Below are 20,672 nucleotides of genomic sequence, written 5' to 3'. Positions count from 1 at the left end.
ACTGTGCTCAGAAAACATATAGCATTACATGCAGCTTAACATAGGGTGTGCCAAATTAGCGTAGTTTGCTTTCGTGTAATTGAGTGACATATTGTGAAAATTATCTCAAAGTATGAATAATCATGTGAAATGAAAAATTCATCATGTAGTGCAATATTTTGTCGTGAAATGCGTTCTTCCTTACATTTCACGATAAAAAAAATTTGCAGAAAAAACATTTGCAGCAAACAACAGCTGCTTCAGTTCTGGGTGTATACACTGTTCCACTGCACCTGCACTATAATTTTGAAGCAAACGCCAGCAAATTAACACGGTGTGTCATAATGGCATAATTTGGCGAATTTTGTGTAACAAAAGTTACGCGAAATTCCCGAAATTATGCAAATTATGCCAGCAGTCTACGTTTTCCCCGGCCTAAATAGCATCAAGTCAAAAGTTTGCCTTTATCAGCATTGTGTGGGTCTTTGTAACTTTTCAAAGCAATTGTGTGGATTGGGTTTTGTTTACATGTCGTTAGGGATGTACCATGAACAGCATATTTAAAGTATTGTAGTAACCGCGGTAGAGTGGATATTCTATATGGCCGAGATACCCGCCACCCCCTCTCAACACACTCCCCAAGGATGGGAAACCGGAAACAGTTCTGAACTTTTGGAAGACGGGAGGGAGTGACCCTCCCGGCCGTATTTATTAAAAATATGAAACAAAATTAAAACATTAAAATAACAGTTTCATATTATGTACAATTTCATTACCACAATGCGATGTTTGGCTAACCTTAACATATTCTCTAATACAAAGGTTCTCCTAGCCGAACTAACATCCTACAAAACATTAACTTGAAATTTTGAAATTGTACATCCTAACGTTTAAGGGCCAACGGCAAGGTCGTAACCGGTGTCAAGATCCCTAAACCAGAAATATCCCCCTCACTTGTGAGGGGCGACCGCACAGAGGTGTACCTCAAGTGCAACTACCAATTTCCCTTGACTTGACGGGGGCCCCAATAAACTCGGCGCCACTTAAAGGTCGTCCGAGGACTCGTGTGAGGTATCTAGAAGGTAGCGTAGACCCCCTCCCAAACCCCACACAACTTACCACATCTGCCGTCGCAGATATCCTGGCCCCGGGAAATTCCCCAGGAGGGGGCTGTAGCCCCTCCTACCCAGGAAGGGGCCTTGACCGCCTTTCCTTTCCTTTCGGCGTCCCATCCTTAGAAGGGACCGCCTACCCGTTGAGGGGCCAATGGCCACCTCCCTCGAGCGCTCCCATCCGTAATGGGTGACGCCCACTCATAGGGATCTACCAATTAGTGCTCACCGATCATGACCTTACCGCCCGACCAAAAATAAATACGACAATTTAACTAAAAATCACTCAATTACAAAACAACCATAACCATTACATGTATGATTACTGATCAATACTAGAGCAGAATTACTTTATTTGAAAACATACTGTAGCTGACCATTCTTTATTGCATACTCAAAATAACACGACAATCACCACAACCTGCAAGAAATAGAATTACCACATCAAAACTTTATCCAAAACAACTGGCTGTCCTCAGGGGCTGGTGGGTGGGTCAAAATTGGCTCTTCGTTCCGTCTCGAGCTCACGTGCAGCGAGGGGGTGCAGCTTCAGAGCACAGGAACAAGAGGATGCGTTCTTGGCTTGTTGCTCCTTTTATCCGTCTTCAGGGCGGGCGTAAACCCGCCCCTGCCTGCCCCTAAGGGCGTGGCCGGCCGCGTCAGTGTCTAGGCCAGCCCACTCTAGGGCGGGAAAAAACGCGCCCCGGCTACGCCGCTTTGGGCATACCAGCCGAGGCTCGCCTCCCGCCCAAAAATGGCTTCCCGGGGGGATCGTGGTACTCAACCATACGTTCGGGGGGACCGAATGGTCGCCCCTTTCCATATGGCCGAGATACCCGCCACCCCCTCTCAACACACTCCCCAAGGATGGGAAACCGGAAACAGTTCTGAACTTTTGGAAGACGGGAGGGAGTGACCCTCCCGGCCGTATTTATTAAAAATATGAAACAAAATTAAAACATTAAAATAACAGTTTCATATTATGTACAATTTCATTACCACAATGCGATGTTTGGCTAACCTTAACATATTCTCTAATACAAAGGTTCTCCTAGCCGAACTAACATCCTACAAAACATTAACTTGAAATTTTGAAATTGTACATCCTAACGTTTAAGGGCCAACGGCAAGGTCGTAACCGGTGTCAAGATCCCTAAACCAGAAATATCCCCCTCACTTGTGAGGGGCGACCGCACAGAGGTGTACCTCAAGTGCAACTACCAATTTCCCTTGACTTGACGGGGGCCCCAATAAACTCGGCGCCACTTAAAGGTCGTCCGAGGACTCGTGTGAGGTATCTAGAAGGTAGCGTAGACCCCCTCCCAAACCCCACACAACTTACCACATCTGCCGTCGCAGATATCCTGGCCCCGGGAAATTCCCCAGGAGGGGGCTGTAGCCCCTCCTACCCAGGAAGGGGCCTTGACCGCCTTTCCTTTCCTTTCGGCGTCCCATCCTTAGAAGGGACCGCCTACCCGTTGAGGGGCCAATGGCCACCTCCCTCGAGCGCTCCCATCCGTAATGGGTGACGCCCACTCATAGGGATCTACCAATTAGTGCTCACCGATCATGACCTTACCGCCACAGGCCGGATAGTTGACCGGCTATCCGGACCCCCCACACTCTCCTACCTAAAGGTCATGTCTTAAAGTCCCCAGCCAAGCTATCAGGTCTCCTATGAGTAACTCGTTCCCCACCCGGGACAAATGAACACCATCACCCAAATACATACTGTCCCCTTTCATACAACCATGCGAAATAGAATGCAGTGTACTTGAACGGAACAATCGACTCACTTTATTATTAATCTTCCTTACTGAATGATTCAGAGCAGAAACTGAAAGAGCCCCCCGCCACACTTTTCGCGGGATCATATGGGACCATGCGATTGTGCACCCTGGAACTCTTCTCGCTAACCAACTTACAGTGGAAAGCATTGCCTCAAGAAGTAGTCGTCTACCAGTGGACACCAAATCGTTGCCCCCAAGATGTACTATGACTATAGCCGGCGGTGACCTCGTCCGCCCTAACAAACCCTCAAAAAATGATTGAAACTGGTCAATACAGAGCCCGCCCTTTCCGTAGAAGGACACACTGTACCCGTATTCCCCAGCCACGTGAATCATGTCACCTGCTTTGAATACGTCCGCGGCCCGCCTCACGTATGAGTGGCCCACGACCCACACCTCCTTTTTCACAGCCGGTGATGTCTGACCGCTGACCCGGTGTTGGGTCGACTGCACAGTCCGCCCCGCCTCATAGGCTTGCGCAACTGAAAACCAAACAAAAACAAGAAGCGTGAGTACATCATTACAGCTTCACAACATGTGCAATCGCACATACCTTTTATAACAGTTCGAGGACCAACGCCCCACACGTTTGACTTGTTCGACATTCAGACCCCTGGCTGTAGCCTCTGTAGCAGCCCCTATCCGAAAGGAATGGGTCCCAAACTCGCCGGGGTTCAAGCCCGCAGCGGAAATTGACATCGCAAGCACCCGCTGAAACTGAAACCTCGTCAGTGGGGTGGTGTCAGCGTGTCTCAACAAGGTCCCCCCCCATGATGCCACCCTTTGCGCTAAATATTCCTCTACGCAACTTACCGGGCACATGGAGGACCCGGGAATCCTTTGTATGATTATGCAGTCCCCCATCGCACCCTGGTCGGTCTTGGACTTGACAAACGAGATGGACATTGTCTCCCCCCTGACCTGAACGTGCTCTCGGCACAGTCCCCCCGTCACATCCCTCTTGTTCCTCGCCACCAATTCGCTTACCCGCATAGCCCCATGGAATGCCAGCGCAAAAGCGGCTCGGAATAACACTGATTCATACTGGGATGAACATGTTGAAGGGGGTACAGATAATAACAGGGCCAGCCTATCCAGACCTATCGGGCGCCTTTCATCTACTTTGCGACCCTCAAGGCGTTGCCACCCACGTAGCGCTTTTTGTACAACGAAAGACGCTGTCGGGTCCTGGATCCCGTAAGCCCTTGCCACAAAGGAAATGGCTGCCCGATGCCTCTGGGCCGTAGCCACAGATTTGCCTGCCTGATGTAAAGACAGCAGGAAATTTACTACCCACTCCTCCTGGCCCCAAAGCTCCCCACCAGCAGTCCCCAAAAAGGCCAAATAGGAACGGAACGCCCCTTCATATGCCTTCCTTGTCCTGGGTGCTAAACTCTCTCCCACGAAGTTTCGTAGTTCGGGGCACCGAGAGACCAGAGAGCTTCGGGAAAGGGTGCCGCCTCCGGGTCCGCTGTGGGCAGAAAACCCCAGAAGGCCTGCATACGGAAACGAGAAAGCGCATCAGCCGCTTGGTTCATCACCCCCGGCACATGTCTCGCCTTAACTAGGACATTCAATTGCAACAATTTCTTTGAGCAGCCTCAGGATCCACTTGCATCGTGCCGCCTGGCTATTGATACACTCAACCACGGTCATGTTATCCGACCAGAATACCACAGAGTGATCTCTAAACCCCTCCGGCCAAGTTTTTAGTGCCACCAGGATGGGGAACAGTTCAAGAAAAGCAATGTTACTCGTCAGCCCACCCTCATGCCACCATGACGGCCATTTTCGAGCTGACCATTGTGTGCCAAATATGGCGCCAAAACCAATGCTTCCTGCCGAATCTGTCCACAGGCCCAGCTCCTCCGAGGACACCGCCGGTTTGTTCCAGACCACTCGACCATTGAAATCCGCCAGAAATGCCAACCAAATGCGCATTTCCTGGCGAACCTCGGCCGAGAGCCTCGTGCGATGGTGACCCTCCTTCAGGCCGACCATGGCCTGAGCGATCGAGCGAGAAAAGGGGCGGGCCATCGGTATTACTCTCAGGGCAAAGTTCAGCTGTCCCACCAATTGTTGTAATTGCTGCAACTTAACCTTAGACTGACTAATACACGTCTCCAAGGATGCCCTGAACTTGAGCACTTTTTCTCTTGGTAAACGAAAACAACCTTCATCCGAGTCGAGCTCGATCCCCAGAAACTCCAGGCAAGTCGAAGGACCCACCGTCTTACCGGGGGCCAATGGCACGCCAAAATGATTCATTAAGATACAAAATTCATTCAAGGCCTGACCACATTCCGGATCCCCGGCTGCCCCTAGAAACAAAAAATCATCGAGATAATGCATAACCTGATGAAACCCCGTCTTCCTTGTGAAGACCCATTGCAGGAAACAACTGAACTGCTCAAAATAGGCACAAGATATAGAGCACCCCATTGGCATACATCTATCCATGTAATAGTGTCCCTGAAACATGAAACCAAGAAGACGCTGATCGTCTGGATGTACCGGGAGCAACCGGAACGCTGACTCGATATCAGATTTCGCCATCAGCGCACCGGGCCCTAGGCGATTCAATATGGATACGGCCTCATCGAAAGATGCATACCGTACTGAACACACTGCCGGGTCTATCGCATCGTTTACGGAAAGACCCCGTGGGGCCGACAAATTATGTATCAGCCGAAACTCACCCGGGTCCTTCTTGGGGACCACCCCTAGAGGGGAACAAACAAAGTTAGCGACCGGTGGGACGTTAAACGGACCGGCGACTCGACCTCGAGCCACCTCTTTCCCAATCTTCTCCTGTACCACGGTCGTGTGTTGCAAGACTGATATTTGGTTTTTACATTTCGCTAAACCCTGAAACTCCCCCACTGGGATGCGGAAACCATACGAAAACCCGTTTCGCAACACCCCAGCGGAAGCGTGATCCGGGTATTCGCTGAGCCAAGGAATCATTGCCATGGTATCAATCGGAGTAGGTAAAGGCGCCCCTCGGACTATTTCAGATCTGTTTGGCGCCTCCTCTACCCCCGTTATCACCCATTTTGGCTCTGCACATGGACTCAGGATGGGACGCTTGCCCACACCCACTACATTCGTGTCTAAATTTGCATGACCCCTGGGGCCTCGTACATTTGCCTCTGTTAAAATTCCAACAACTCCCCTTTTTACCTGTGGTGCCGTTCGGCCTGGAGTGGACTTCGTTATTCGCGCTTGATCGAAAGGGGGTCCCAGCATATTGGCGGGAGGACTCCCCCACACTACTCCCTACCAATGGCAAATTCAACATACCAGTATCCGCCATTTTCGACCATGACACAGAATCGTAACAATCCCAAGTTAAGTTTTTATCATGTTCTTTCGCTTTTCTGAAAATATTATCGTAACAGAACCACTGATTGCCCCCATGTGACACAGAATACCCCATGATCCGTGACTGATAAATCGGCAATTCAGACAGCAATTCGGGCCTACGTTCGCCCAGAATGGACGTAAAAATCCCCCACGCCTTGCCCCAATTGCCAATGTTTTCATTTACCTTGAAGGCGGCCATCTTTGCGCGCCAAACACCCGGATGCATGAGCTCCTTTTGGCTCTTAACATATTCCATCTCATAATGATCGGTAAGCAACGAGAAGATGTTTACATACTCATCTGCCCATATCTTCTCCTTAATAGCTAGAGGGACATGTTGACCCAACTTTTCCCTTCGTGACGGGGCAGACTCATCCCTCGCAATCGGCAATGGCCGCTTACCTGAACCGGAAGCTGTATCTGCGGCTGAGCCTATCCCAGGTGGCTTTCCTCCTGCCGCGGCCGGCGTGATAACTGGCGATGCTGCCTTCGCCGCCTCCCTTGTTTCATGCAGTTGCCTCATTAAAACCCGTGCGTCATCAGCCGTGGCGCCCTCGTTATTTTTACCCAACCACGCTGCTAATTGTGCTGCCAGCTCGGGCGGCATATCCTCCCCGGACACGGGGGTGACCACCACGGGAATCGGATTCCCCTCCGCCGGCACCGGAGTTGGCTCTTGGAGAGGGGCACAGGGAACCGGGATGTCCCCTCCAGCTGCTCCCCTTCTGGGCCTCTTGCCTTTTCCTCCCGGAGCGGCTCCAGCCAACGGACGTTTCAGCCCCTCTTCGCCATCTTTTTCCGCCATCCGCTTCTTTAGGTCGGTCACCTCCTTCATAAGAACACGCAGCATCTGGTCGGTAGTCATTCGCTTCCCGACTTTCTTAGGCATTCTCCAACAGAGTATCTGTAAGACAAACAAGAAAGATTACCACACTCAAAATTGGCTCTTCGTTCCGTCTCGAGCTCACGTGCAGCGAGGGGGTGCAGCTTCAGAGCACAGGAACAAGAGGATGCGTTCTTGGCTTGTTGCTCCTTTTATCCGTCTTCAGGGCGGGCGTAAACCCGCCCCTGCCTGCCCCTAAGGGCGTGGCCGGCCGCGTCAGTGTCTAGGCCAGCCCACTCTAGGGCGGGAAAAAACGCGCCCCGGCTACGCCGCTTTGGGCATACCAGCCGAGGCTCGCCTCCCGCCCAAAAATGGCTTCCCGGGGGGATCGTGGTACTCAACCATACGTTCGGGGGGACCGAATGGTCGCCCCTTTCCATATATTTCCCATGGTCTTTGTTTGTGGCATTAATGGGGTTTCGTGGTGGTATTATTTAAATTCCTCATTAACAGCCTGGTGTGAATGTTGTTAAACTTTCATATTAATAATCTGTTGTGGGCCATTTAGTTTCCCAAAGAATGGTCTGGGATTAGCATTGTCATAGTTTTGAATTTACAATTCTGTGGAGAGATTCATTTTATAAATGTCTATGTCAATATATTCACAATTCAAGTGCGCTTATTTTACACATTTATATCCTTTTTTACTCACCCAGTTCCCATTCATGGTTTCAAAGTGTTCAAAGTGTGTGAATTAAATACATTTTACTATTGGATAAATGAAACCTACATAGTGGGCATATGTTTTCTTAGGAGCAAGTTTTCTTTTGTAAATAACGCAAAACATGTTTGAATGAACTTTGAGTTTCACCATTAAATAAAATGTGGGCACCTGAATTTGAAATTACTTTAAAACTCTCTGGCTGCCATTTTACCCCAAGTGTAGGGTCAGCAGAGGATTCCCCACCCATAATTCCAAAGGCATGTTTAATCTACCTCAAGAAAACATAAAAAATAAAAACAGGAATTAATGAAAATGTTTGCAGTTAAAAAATAGTTCAGTGTTTAAAGCCTTTAAACTTTTTGCTCCAGAGCATCTGCTTTTTTTGTTAGTGATTTCTGATAGATCCTACAGTGTGTTTGGAATGGCATGCTGAAGGGTAGAGAAAACTGGTGAATATTGCCTCTGAAAGAGGGGGCATTGGAGGTCAGATGCCACTCTGACTTAACTTGCGGCTTGTGGACTCTCTTTCCCAATGGCCAGACGCTTCTGGAAGTGTCAGTATCTTAATAACCTTACAGTCCTGTGAGATCAAAGGTTCCCATTCTGCTTTGTCCATTTATTCCCATGCTGGATTATGGGGCACATTAGGTTGTATGACGTTTCAACGCATGCTTTTACAACGCATGCCATTACGATGCAACTTTTACAACGCAAGTCGTTACAACGACTTGTGTTGGGGGGCGCTGGATAGTGAATAGCTTAATTTACTATTCCAACTCCAGTCACCGTGGATAGTAGGGAAGGTGTTGGATAGTAATTAAACTATTCCCTATCCTAGAGCGCCCTCTAGCGCAATTCGTTGTAATGACTTGCATTGTAAAAGTTGCGTCGTAATGGTAGTGCGTTGTAAAAGTTGCGTGGTAAAGGATGTTTCCCATGGACAGCCCTTCAGACCCTTGTCTGTCCACAAGGATCTTCTTATCTCCACAGGGTGGCGGTAATCATGATCCTGAATGGAAGCGGTGCCTGCTCAGGCACCGCCGTCAGAATCACGATGGCCATTTTCCACAGCCTTTTCATGGCGGTTTTACCGTCATGAAAAGCTGTCAGAAAGGGACTTTGGGGGCCCCAAGCAAGGCTGTCATCCCCGTTGGGCACTGCTAAGTGGCCAGGGGACACTTGTGGTGCTCCCCAAACATTTGAAAAATGCCTTTTTGTGCTGCCCTTTGTGCTTCAGCCCTTTGCCGAGGCGTATCGTAAGCTGCTGTAAAAAAAGGCAGTTCCGACTGCCTACAAGGCGGTCTGATCAAAATATGGTGAGTGAGACTGGCGACTCCTTGTCGGACAGTATCAATCCAACTTCGATGGCGGTCGGACGCTCGTCCGACCTTCATCTTATTGAGTGCCTATCTTCTGTCAAGCAAACTTCAAGCTTTCTTTGTGTTCTTTTGTGAGACACACTACTTGTGTGATATATAATTAACCACTGCTTTAGATGTTTAACTGTCACTTGTCACATTTAACTGCAAATACAAAGGACTAATATAACCCATTGTATTAACAAACATTGTAGTTGAACTTTGTTATCAAAGTTTACCTTTTACAGTTCAGTAGGCAGAAGGGGAGCAAAGGAGGGATGCAGACATGGTTATCTCTTCTGCAGCATATCTCACAATGCTCAAAATAGCCCAATGAAGCTGCAGTGGTTTGACCTTCATCATCCATCCATCGAAAATCATCTCATTAATATTATCTGCACTTCTTCAGAAGTGCACAAACCTTTTTGCCTACTTTTCCTTATTGCAGCCTGCTCACCGGATCATAGCCAGGGCCGACTACCTTACTTTTTTGAGGCTCTTATTCTGATTTATGTTGCCAGCATTCCAGTGACTACAGCTAAACTTACGAAATCCATCATGACTGACTTGATTTGATGCTCTCCAGCTCTGCCCTGACACCTGCTTGTTTGTGCCAAGCCTGCGCCTCCTTAACCCGAAGCCACAACATGCGCAACATGAAGGCATTGTCAGAATCCATCTATTGGTACATTCAGACTCTTATGGTGTGCATGTCTGGACTGGCCAGATTCTGCAACTTTTACCTCCTGATAGTTTTTTTTCTTCAGGCATGTGTTAAATGGACATTTAGGTTCAGATGTACGACCGCTTTTTGCAGTTGCAAATGGGAAATCGGCCCATTTGCAACCACAAAAATGGGTGTTAGTATGTACAAATGCTATTTTGCGAGTCAGTGGCTCCTAATAGCGAGTCAGAATGGTATGTACCGTTGTTTTACAACAGCTTTCGCTGTTGCAAAACACTCGCAATTTACAGCCTACTTCATGTAGGTGGTAAGCCACTCGCAAACGAGAAGGAATCCCAAGAAAACCCCTTCCCCTTTGTGAATGGCAGCAAAAATATTTTTGGAAGCAGGCAGTGGTCGCACAGACCACTCCCTTCACTTAAAAAATTAAACAGAAAAGTTTCATTTTTCTTTTTTCAATGCATCCATTTTCCTTTAAGAAAAACAGGCTACATAAAAAAAACTGCTTTATTTCAAAATAATCACAGACATGGTGGTCTGCTGACCCCAGCAGGACACCATCCCTGTGAGTGCTAGCCATTCCCAATGGGGTCACAAACTGCGACCTACCTCATGAATATTAATGAGTCAGGTCATTTTCGACCTCATTGGGAATCGTTAACAGTGTCTGAGACACTGTTGTGCATTCCATTTTGCAAGTCACAAATTGCATGTCACTAAATTTCGCAATTTGCGACTCGCAAAATAGAAGGGTTGTACATCTGGCACTTATAGTTTGCCTATTTATTGCTATTTTTTCTCAGTTGCATCTTAGTAGACCCTGTTAAATTGCAAATGTTGATGCAAAAAGTGTTCCCACCTTATGTATATGTTTCCAAAGACGCATTGCAAGTGTCACGTTTGATTCCACTTACCGAGTCATTAGAACTGCACCATGCTATTCCCTTACTTACTAAATTAGCAGGTACATGCATCAATATCGGCATTTGCGATTCCTTAATTGCAATTTTTAAGGAATCGCAATTAAGGAATTGCAAATGCCTATGCATTAAGAAATCGCTAAATAAATTGCGATTTTTTAAAATTCCTTAATTGCGATTAGCATTTTGCGAATCGCAATTAAGGAATCCCTTCTCATTCATTCCTATGGGCCTAGAGGCCCATAGGAATGAATGGGAAGACAACCTCAATTTGCGATTCGCAATTAGCTAATCGCAAATTGAGATTGCGATTTCAAGGGTGCAGGGGTGTCCAAAGGACACCCTGTTGCACCCCTGAAATCAAACAATGCACATATGTTGTGCATTGGGCATGTGTGTGCATGTGTGTGCACAACATGAAAGTTAAAAAAATGCACAAATTGGCATATTTCTAACATTTCGCAAAATTACCATGAGGTCCAACCTCATGGTAATTTTTTCTCTCTAATTGCGATATCGCAATTTTTTTCAGTTTCATGCATTGCTTTTAAGGAATCGCAAAATTGCGATTCCTTAAAAGCAATCGCACTTTAATAAATCGCAAAAATAGTGATTTCTTCACTTTTAGGATGATGCATCCCAATAGTGATTTGGGAATCGCAAACGGCCGAATATTGCGATCCGCACCGTTTGCGATTCCTAAATCGCTTGATGCATGTGCATGATAGACCTTTCAAACTGAGGGCTGGTAGGTAACCCTGGGCAGTGAACTCTGCTCTGTTCGCGGAGTTTGCTGAGTTTTTTGCACTCCGCCGAGCACACAGAGTTCCCAAAAACTAGCTTGCGCTCATCAGCATCAAGTTGGCGAACGAGGAGGAAAATACACCTCCCAGGAAGATTTTTCCTTGCTCGCGCTCGCCAAAGTCTAGTTGGTGAGCATGAGCGAGGAAAATCAACGTCCTGGTGAGATTTCTCAATACGGGTGGTCGCATTTATCACGGAGAGTGTTCACCGCAGGCTGTGACCACTCGCATTGAGAAACCATTCGTTCGCATTGAGAAAGCTGACGCTCGAGTAAAAAATATATTTGAGCAGCAGAAAGGAAGCTGCATCATCTTGCGCTGCACATGGTGGTATTCGCGATGACAAACACCCAACTCTCATAATCACCGTGAACGGCATGACCCTAAGGCACTTCGCCGCTCCCGGAACTCAGCATAGCGCAGCAGAATTTTTTTATGCAGAACTCCACCCATGCTTACTGGTAGGTAGGATGACACCCTGTTCTCTCTTTTTTTTTTTTTATTGAACGAGGCCATAGGAAATCATTGGTACAAAATTGAAAAAAAGACATTATTCACATCAAATTTTTAACAGTCAGACAATTTTCAGACAATTTACAAGAGATAAAACTGGAGTAAAAAGAGAGGATTAAAAGGGAAGAGACCATTATAAAAACGTACAAAGTCCTTTTGCAAAAACCGCAATTTTAAGTATACAATACCACTGCAAAAAAGTGCAAAAACTGCAATAAAGTGCAACTCCTTGTGCAAAAACCACAATTTTAAGTAAACAATACCACTGCAAAAAAAGTGCAAAAACTGGAATAAAGTGCAACTACCCGGTTCTCATAGACTTCTCAACTGCAACTCAAGGTAGCTGCCACTGAAATATTTTAATATCTGAATATTTATGAAAGTCTCTTCCTCGCTGTTCCTATCTTGCCTCCTTTACATTATCAAAACTAAGCTTTATATATATTTAACTCAGCAGCGCTCTGCTGCATCAACAGTCCAACTTACAGAAGCCTTCAGCCACTTTGAGGCACTGTAAATTTAACGAACTGCAAAACTCTTAGCAGACCTTAGCAAACTGTGTCTGACTATTGAACAGAGTGGGTGCCGGGCACTATTGCCAAGAGGCACCCTATGGCATGAGGAACCCCTAGTAAGAGGGCCAGGAGGCCAGCCCTGCACGCAGGTGCTTCATGGACACCTACATCAAACTATGAAAACTTGGATAAACCAATAACAGAAAAATCATGCAAACCCCATCAGTTCGGCTATGTTTCCACCCAAGTGTCGTACCAGGGTTCCTACTGTGGACCCAACTGACAAAAGTGTGAAATAAACAATGCATCCTACAGTAAGTGTAATACTTAAACATTGCATCATAAGTTCACAGAAACAAATCCAATGCAGGCACAGTAGCTCCAAGTGGGAATGCAGGAACTTCAGTTTCTGCCTCTACTAAGAAATGACTCTACTATCATTAAATATAAACCACATTACACAAGGCCAGTAGTATCTGACTGATCCTCGGAAAAGGGACTATCTTCTCTTCTTTGGGTGCCAAAGTCTCAAGAGATGTCTCATCTGAAAGCTGAGTCTTGGCTTCCCAGCACCCACGTGGTCCTTTCTGTCAAATATCTTTTCTCAATAAACTTCTTCTGACTCTGGCTTTGGAGCAGACATCTTTCTGCTGAACCTCGCATCGAAGGTCTAAGATCTTCAATGTCACCTGGAAACTGGCATATGTTCATGAGGTACCATCATCCATCTCAGAGCTCTCTCCGGTCTTCTATTGCCCACATAGATCATAGATTACTATAAATGCCAACAAGGATTATTATATTTTCATTAAGCATTCTATTTTGGCTTGTAAACTCACTCTTCAGGCTGCAAAAGCATACCTAATTTATGTCATGTGTCTTAAGGTTATCAAGTGGTAGAGGCACATAAAGAACGCTCTGTTGGTTGAAAAAATCCTGGAAGGATATTAACAATACTCCCAAAAAAGTCAATTAATGCAAAGATGCAAATGACGTAGTTGCACGAATAACACAAACAAGAAAGACCTTAATCTTTTAGGTCAGCTGAAATGACAACGCTGACATTTTCCATCCGCAGAGATTGGTATTCTGGGATGAGAAAATGTATTGCATTATTCTGAGATTTGATCTATATGATGGGGCCCTACTTTGGAAATTGATGTTTCCTAAAAGATGGCTGCAGGTCAATCCTAGACTCCTGCCATTTCTCCAGATATCCATTCCCCCATGCTTGGCGGATTTTTGTGTACTTGTCAGTGTCATCTTATCCGTAGAGGGGACTCTGTAAACACCTTCAGAAGGGAGTGTCTATGATCTCCTGGGGTCTGACAGGTCGACAGCAGCTGGGTTAGTATACACATGGATTATACCACAATGGCGTAGTGCCACTGCAAAACATTCCTGGTGGTCAAGAAACACGTTCAGTACCTCAACATCAGTTTTGCCCTGCTGTTCCTGGCCCACCTCAGTGTTATGGTGGGCAGAGAAGCTCCCTTTTTTTGCCAAGGCAAGGAGGGTAGGTAAATGGCTGGAGAGGCACGACCATCTGATGCCCCTGGAACAAGAAGGGGAGCTCTCTAGCAAATGTTGGACACAACGATCAAGACGATGTCTGTGTCGACACTCCAGAGTGACCGCCCCACAAGGGAGAGGTGTGAGTGGAGAGGGATAAGGTGGCCGCAGCGGTACCAAGGGGCCTTCTGCAGCCCACTAGAAACAGCGGTTTGGGAAAGTCAGACAAAGGGCTGATTGGCTCGAGGAAAGATGTTGAAGACCTACACCGCCCAATGGTCACCCAAATGATGGTGAATGAGGTTGCTTGAAATACTGGGGGGAACCAGACTTGGTCCTGAGGGGGTGGGCGACGGAGCCCGGTGGGTGACACAGAGCTCCAACTGGAGGCTGAGCCAGCAGGGCTGACCATGTTGGTCTCTTATTTGGACATGATGGTAAGAAATACACAACATTGGTGGTGGGAGTGACAGGTGCCTGGAGCATTGGGAGTTTGTGTCACTATATACTTGCAGAACGAGTTGACAGAAGGGTGGATGGGGGTAGCTGAGGAGAGCTGTGTCAGCAAAAGTTGGACAATGGGCAAAGTGGCTGTGGGGACAGGATAACACCACTCAGAACACTTTACAGACTTTGACTTAGATTGGTTCCCAATCTGAGTCAACTTTAGGATTATCGGAGTGGGGCTAAGATACCTGGCACATCATTTACCGAACCTGATCATGCTTCAGGGAAATCATTTAAGGGGCACCCGCTGCAACTTCCTAGGGCGGGGCCGGTATCAAATTCTGGCACTTGTGGTCTATTCTGCAGAGGACTGGGAGGCTCGGATCCTGATGCACAGATAAACAACGTTCCAGGTCACAAAAACATGGACTGACCCGGCTGGGAGTTGGGCAGTGGTGGTGGGCATCTGGAATGGGAAACACCTTATAGTGGCCTCCTGGTACCTCCCGCCCAGTCTTCAGGGGCCCGGACTAGGAGGAATGGGGGAATGGATCGCTGAATGCCCAGATGCATTGATACTGGTGAGACGTGACCTTAATCTGATGCTACATGGGGAGAAGGACGGCATGATACAGACGGGGTAGCCTAGAGATGATTCACTGCTTCGCTCTTTTTTGGAGGTCTAGAGAATGGTGGACTTTTGGCAGGCCTTACACCCAGGGGTCTGGCATTTTTCACACATAGCCAGCACATCTGGCTCGCTGGCACAGCTAGGCTATGTGTTGGTTCCTGGGTCCCAACAATACAGATATAGGAACACAATCTCTTTGACAAGGGGTGTTTTGGACCACTCTCCGATGATTATGAAGCTCTGGTCACCAGGGACCTGCTCTGCCTCAGCTGGCCCTTGGACCCCTGGGAGCTGACAGATTGCGCCACTCGAAGCCATGTCCTAAGTGTATCCACCCTATACTTTCAGGAAAACGAGGGATCAGTGACATCAGGGGCTCTTCTCTGGTAGGCTTATAAGATGGTAATGGAAGGCCACTTAATAGCACATGTGGTGGGGAAAAAGATAGACAGACTCCGTACGATGGTGTATATGGTAAGGGAACTGACAGAGAGAGAGGCTGGCAATGTGAAAGCACCGCGCCAGGGTAGGCTTCGAGCCTGACACACCTCAGGGAGGAATATAGGCATCAGGTTTACAAGGAGGATAAGACACTTTACAGAGCGTCGTAGAGCAGACTATGTGAGACACATAATAAGGTCGGAAAGATGCTAACTTGGCTGCCCAGGAAAAAGAAAGACCAGAGTTGGATCCTGTTCGTCCTTCCACAGCAGGGAGAGCAGGTGAAGTCAGCCACAGACATCGCCCAGATCTTTTCACTATACCGAAGGGACTTGTATACCTCATTCCTCTCCCATGCGGTAGGGTTTGGACATGTACAAATTTGTGCATGATAACCTAGTGCCACAACTAGGTTGAGAGCCCAGAAACTTGCTAGAGGCCGACAATAAGGAGAAAGAAATTGAAGAGGCCCTAGCCTAAATCAATAGCGGGAAAGTCCTAGAGGCTAATGGCTCCCTCCCAAAAACAATGAATGTGTCAAGAGCAAGGAAATCAAAACCCTGTATGATATATACCAAGAGGGTCAAGTTCGAGGATATCTGCCTTGGAATCTTAGGTAGGAAATTGTAATCCACAAACCAGTGAATCCTCCAGAGGAGTATGCTCATGCAGGCTTATGTCCCTCTTAAACATGGAAGATAAAATACCCACAAAAGTACTGGCAAACCACCTACTTCCACTAATAGATGAGATAGTGGCTCCAGACCAATCTGGGTTCAAGCCATTTTGACCCACAGGAAACAATCTCTGATGGCTTTTTGGTTGCCTGCCTCGACGAACGCATGTGGAGAAACCTGCTATCCAGACGTTGCTGGTCTCGGAAAACCCTGAAAGCTTTTAACCATCTTCTTTCCTCTTTAGTTTGTCATTGAGAGAGTTGTTTAGGGTATATCAGGGTACACTGAGTGGGATAGGGAGTGCTGCAAATTGTGTTGATGAGGTGAATTTGGAGGAATGTTGAGTGTGAGTATGTGAAAGCCTATTGACATAGGTGAGTGTCTTTATGAGTGATGGGATGTCGATGGCAGTTACCCTACTTTGCAATATGAGAGTGAATTATGTGGAGGACACGGTTTATGTTGTTGGGATTAGTATGCCGTGTTTATGGTCTGTGGACAAGCGGTGAGTGCTTTGCAGTATATTTGAGTGTGTCTGAGAGTAGAGTGTGTGGGTGTACTGGAAGGAGTGAAATGTTTTTGATGTGTTTGGTGGGATGAGAGAGGAGCACAATTCTGGGCATGCCTAAGAGTACAGAATATGGTCTCTTATGCTTTGTGTGCCTTAAAGGTTGTATGCAGTACTGAATGCTTGGGTGCACCTTAGTGGGTTGTGTGTGATACCATATGCTTGGATGCACCTGAATGTGCTGTGTATCTTCTGATTTGCGACAGCTTATCACAATCTCAATGCACACGAATATTCTCAGTGGCTTCATTCGTGGGGCCAAAAGTACGACCATTACAATTTGCGAGTTGCAAATTGTGTCTTTTTGCCACACAAAATTTGCGACTTGCAAAATGTAATTTACAAAAGTGTCTCAGACACTGTTTGCAATTCCTAATGGGGTCGCAAATTGCCTGCCACATTAATATTCAAGAGGCAGATGTAATTTGCGACCCCATTGGGAATGGCTAGCACTCCGAGGGATGGTGGCCTGCTGGGGTCAGCAAACCACCATGTCTGTGGCTGCTTTTTAAATGAAGCAGTTTTAAAAAAATGCAGCCTGTTCTCCTTAAAGGAAAAAGTGATGCATTTAAAAAAGAAAAAGGACACGTTTCTGTTTAATTTTTTAAGAAGAGTCGGCAGTGATCCGTGGGACCACTGCCCGCTTCTAAAAAATATTTTTGCATACATTCACAAAGAATTTGAACTTGAAGTAGGTGGTAAACTGCAAGTGTTTTTTAACCGCAATTGTGGTTGCAAAACAATCGTATATTGAAGTGCGACTCGCTATTACGAAGGGACACCCTTGGCACACCCCTTCCTAATAGCGAGTTGCAAATTTTATTGTGCGAGTCGGGAATAGGTTACCGATTCGCAAAATAGGGTTTGTACAAGGGGCAGACCTATTTTGCAGTCGCAAACTGGCTGATTGCCCATTTGCGTCCGCAAAAATAGGTTGTACATCTGGCCCAGGATGTGTCATCTGCACTTAAAAAGACGCACTAAGAAAAGTGCGTATGGGCGTGTGACATTGAATGCAGACTGTGCAGATACATTTGAGTGCACTGATGGCCAGTATGTAGCATGCAAGAGAGTGTCAGAGTATCCTGCACTGGGTACATTAGGTCTATTACAATCTAGTGACCAGATGTAGCCCCTACCAGGTGGAGGACATCTGTCAGGGTGGTAAATATCTTAAAGTCTGCCAGCTATATAGATAAAGGGGAATAAACTGGATTGGAGGAGTAGTTGATGAAAAGAGACAGCCAGCACATTAACTGGACTTGATGATCAGATCATGGAATATTTGGTAAAGGAAAGCGAAAGCAAACATAAAAGGCAGTGCATGGAAAGAAACACTGGAAAATGCACCTGCATAGTCAGAACAGAACGCCTGGGAGGCTCCAGTTTAGATCCTAGATTGGCAAAGTGCAATCCTGATGGTAATGCACTTTTGCCAATAAATCAAGGTGATGTCTGAAGTCTGGTGGGGTGACATTCCATCCACTGCAGGTGTCAGCCAGGCCAGGAGTTAAGTGGTGTGAAGGTTTAAGGCATTGTCTAATGAATAATCAGCATTGATTTTCCTTCATTAAAAAGATTATCTCCTGTAATAGTCATTAACGCCTTTGAACATCATGCCCCCCCCCGCCCATTACACTGTCTGCAACATTTGCACAGAGCTGTTGTGTCTTTTCTTTATCCTCCCCTTTGAGAAACTACATTTATTAAGCTCGAACTGTCTATTACACGTCCCCGCTCCAGCTCTTTAATTATTTGTGTCACTTTTTCTTGTAATTGTGCTACGTTGTCAATGTTCTTTTTACTTTGAGATGATACGCTTGAACACAGTAATTATGAACGTGGCATCATTGACACAGAATAAGGCGCTATTAGCAGTTTTCTCTCTCTCTCTCTCTCTGCTCCGGTCAGAGAGAAATACTCGGGTGACAGAGAGCAACATTTGTGACAGAGAGCAGCACGGAGTACAGGAGACGTACACAAGGCTGACAGTTCAGAAACACATGGAATCTCATGGAAAAAAAGTAGTGCTTGAAAAGCAGGAAGTGGAAGCAGAGATGCCAGCCAATCAAAGCAATGCTAAAGAGGAAGTGCTGCAGGGGAGGGACAACCACAAGAATAATAAGCTGCAAATCAGAGTGACAGGAAAGCCAATCATTTGTAAGGGGAAACGGCCACTACAACGTGGCCGTTTCCACGCACACCATAACCACGCATGCATTACAACGCCAGCGTGGTTACAACGAGAAGCCTTTACCGCGCATACCTTTACTACGAAATACATAACTAAAGGCATGTGTGCTAAAGTTAAAAAAAAGGGGGGGCTTGGGGGGTCTCGCCCCCCACAAAATAAAAACCATGGGTTTAAAAAGAAAGAAACGCACCTGTTTCAGAAAAAAAAAGAAAAAGATGTGAAGGCGATCAACGTCATAAGAGGAAACAAAAACACTTCCGCTTCCTCTTAATGACGTCAATGTCATCACTGGAAAACAAGGAGAGGAGAGGTAAGGAGGAATGAGCGGGTGGTGTAGCGGAGAGTTACATTTAAAAAAATAAATTTTTAGGGTGAAAATCCTTTAACATGAAAATACCATTTATATGCATACTTTTACAACATAAATCGTTGTAAAAGTATGCGTGTAAAAAGTATTTTTGTGGTAAAGGATATGCGTGGTGATTGCATTTGCGTTGTAACGCATGCGTGGTAAAGGCATGCGTTACAACTGAATGCGTTGTAAAATCATGCAATGGTTGTAAGCAAGTGGCGGGCACCGAGCCCCCCTATGTTGTTGGTAAGCCACAGTATGCCTCACAACAGAGAGCACATGCGCTGTCTCGGAGGATTGAATTACACAGGAGAGGGGGAGACAAGGCGGGGAGGTGTGCAGTCCAATGCAAGAAATTGAAAGGCGAGGAAAGACAAAGCAGCAGGATGAGGAGAGATGATAAAGAAATGGGACACGAGCAATGAGAGAGGGTATGCAAATTGGGGTAAAGGGCAAAAAGTTGAGGAGTGAGTTGGAAACTAGGAGCAGTTCAGGAAATTGGGATGGGAGTGACGGTAAGCACATGTCACGCAGAGGTGAAAGAACAGTTTTTTTAAGAGAGATGATGATAGTACTGATTGGAGTGGCCAGGGTCGTAGCTTGGTCAGTAAGTATGAGCAGACGGCTTTAGGTTTTCCCAATAATCACACTGACATATAACATTATAATACATAATAGGACATGCAAGGTGCATGAGAGGGGCCTCATCGGCAGTGGAAAGGGAGAGGAATGCGGATTGGTAGGAGTACTAAGTGAGAAAAAACACAATATTTTGTCAAATAACTAACATTTTCAAGGACTTTCAAAACCCGGAGAGAAAGAGTGTTTTGTGCGTTTTTGTAGGTGTGAATGTAAACATTCCTGGTGAAATCCATTAGACAGCTCTACATACCCGTCTGAAAGCACATGTACCCAACTATTTATCAGAACATACATTTATTGGGGGGGTGTAACACCCAAAAACACCCCCATCCCCCAAAGCGACGGACCTGGGAGTGGCAAGGAAAGTAGAAGGCATGCAGAAAAAGCCAGTGAAGAGATATACAGGTGAGTAGAGTGTGGGATTTGAATCAAAGATCAGGGCAAAATATGGACTTTGCGACAAGATAGGTACTGGTAAGGAGGAGAAAGAGGAAAGCAGATAAGAGTGCCCAGACAACGAGCCAAAGACGAAAGAAGCTTAATAAATGTGATGAGACATGAATATCAATCCGGGGAAAGATATTAAGTGGTGAGGAAAGAGACATGAAAAATAGAGGCGA

The 20,672-nt window shown here is 46.5% G+C and overlaps 1 protein-coding gene across 1 annotated transcript in view; it reads left to right on the top strand.

The window, feature by feature from the left end:
• Positions 1 to 20,672, top strand: part of CDH22 (cadherin 22) — a 1,063,019-nt gene that overhangs the window by 2,280 nt on the left and 1,040,067 nt on the right. The window lies entirely within an intron of this gene.

Source organism: Lissotriton vulgaris, chromosome 7, assembly GCF_964263255.1.
Source record: "Lissotriton vulgaris chromosome 7, aLisVul1.2, whole genome shotgun sequence".
In the NCBI taxonomy this organism is placed as follows: domain Eukaryota; kingdom Metazoa; phylum Chordata; class Amphibia; order Caudata; family Salamandridae; genus Lissotriton; species Lissotriton vulgaris.
Note: the sequence above shows the minus strand (reverse complement) of the source record. Positions and strands in the feature narration are given on the sequence as shown.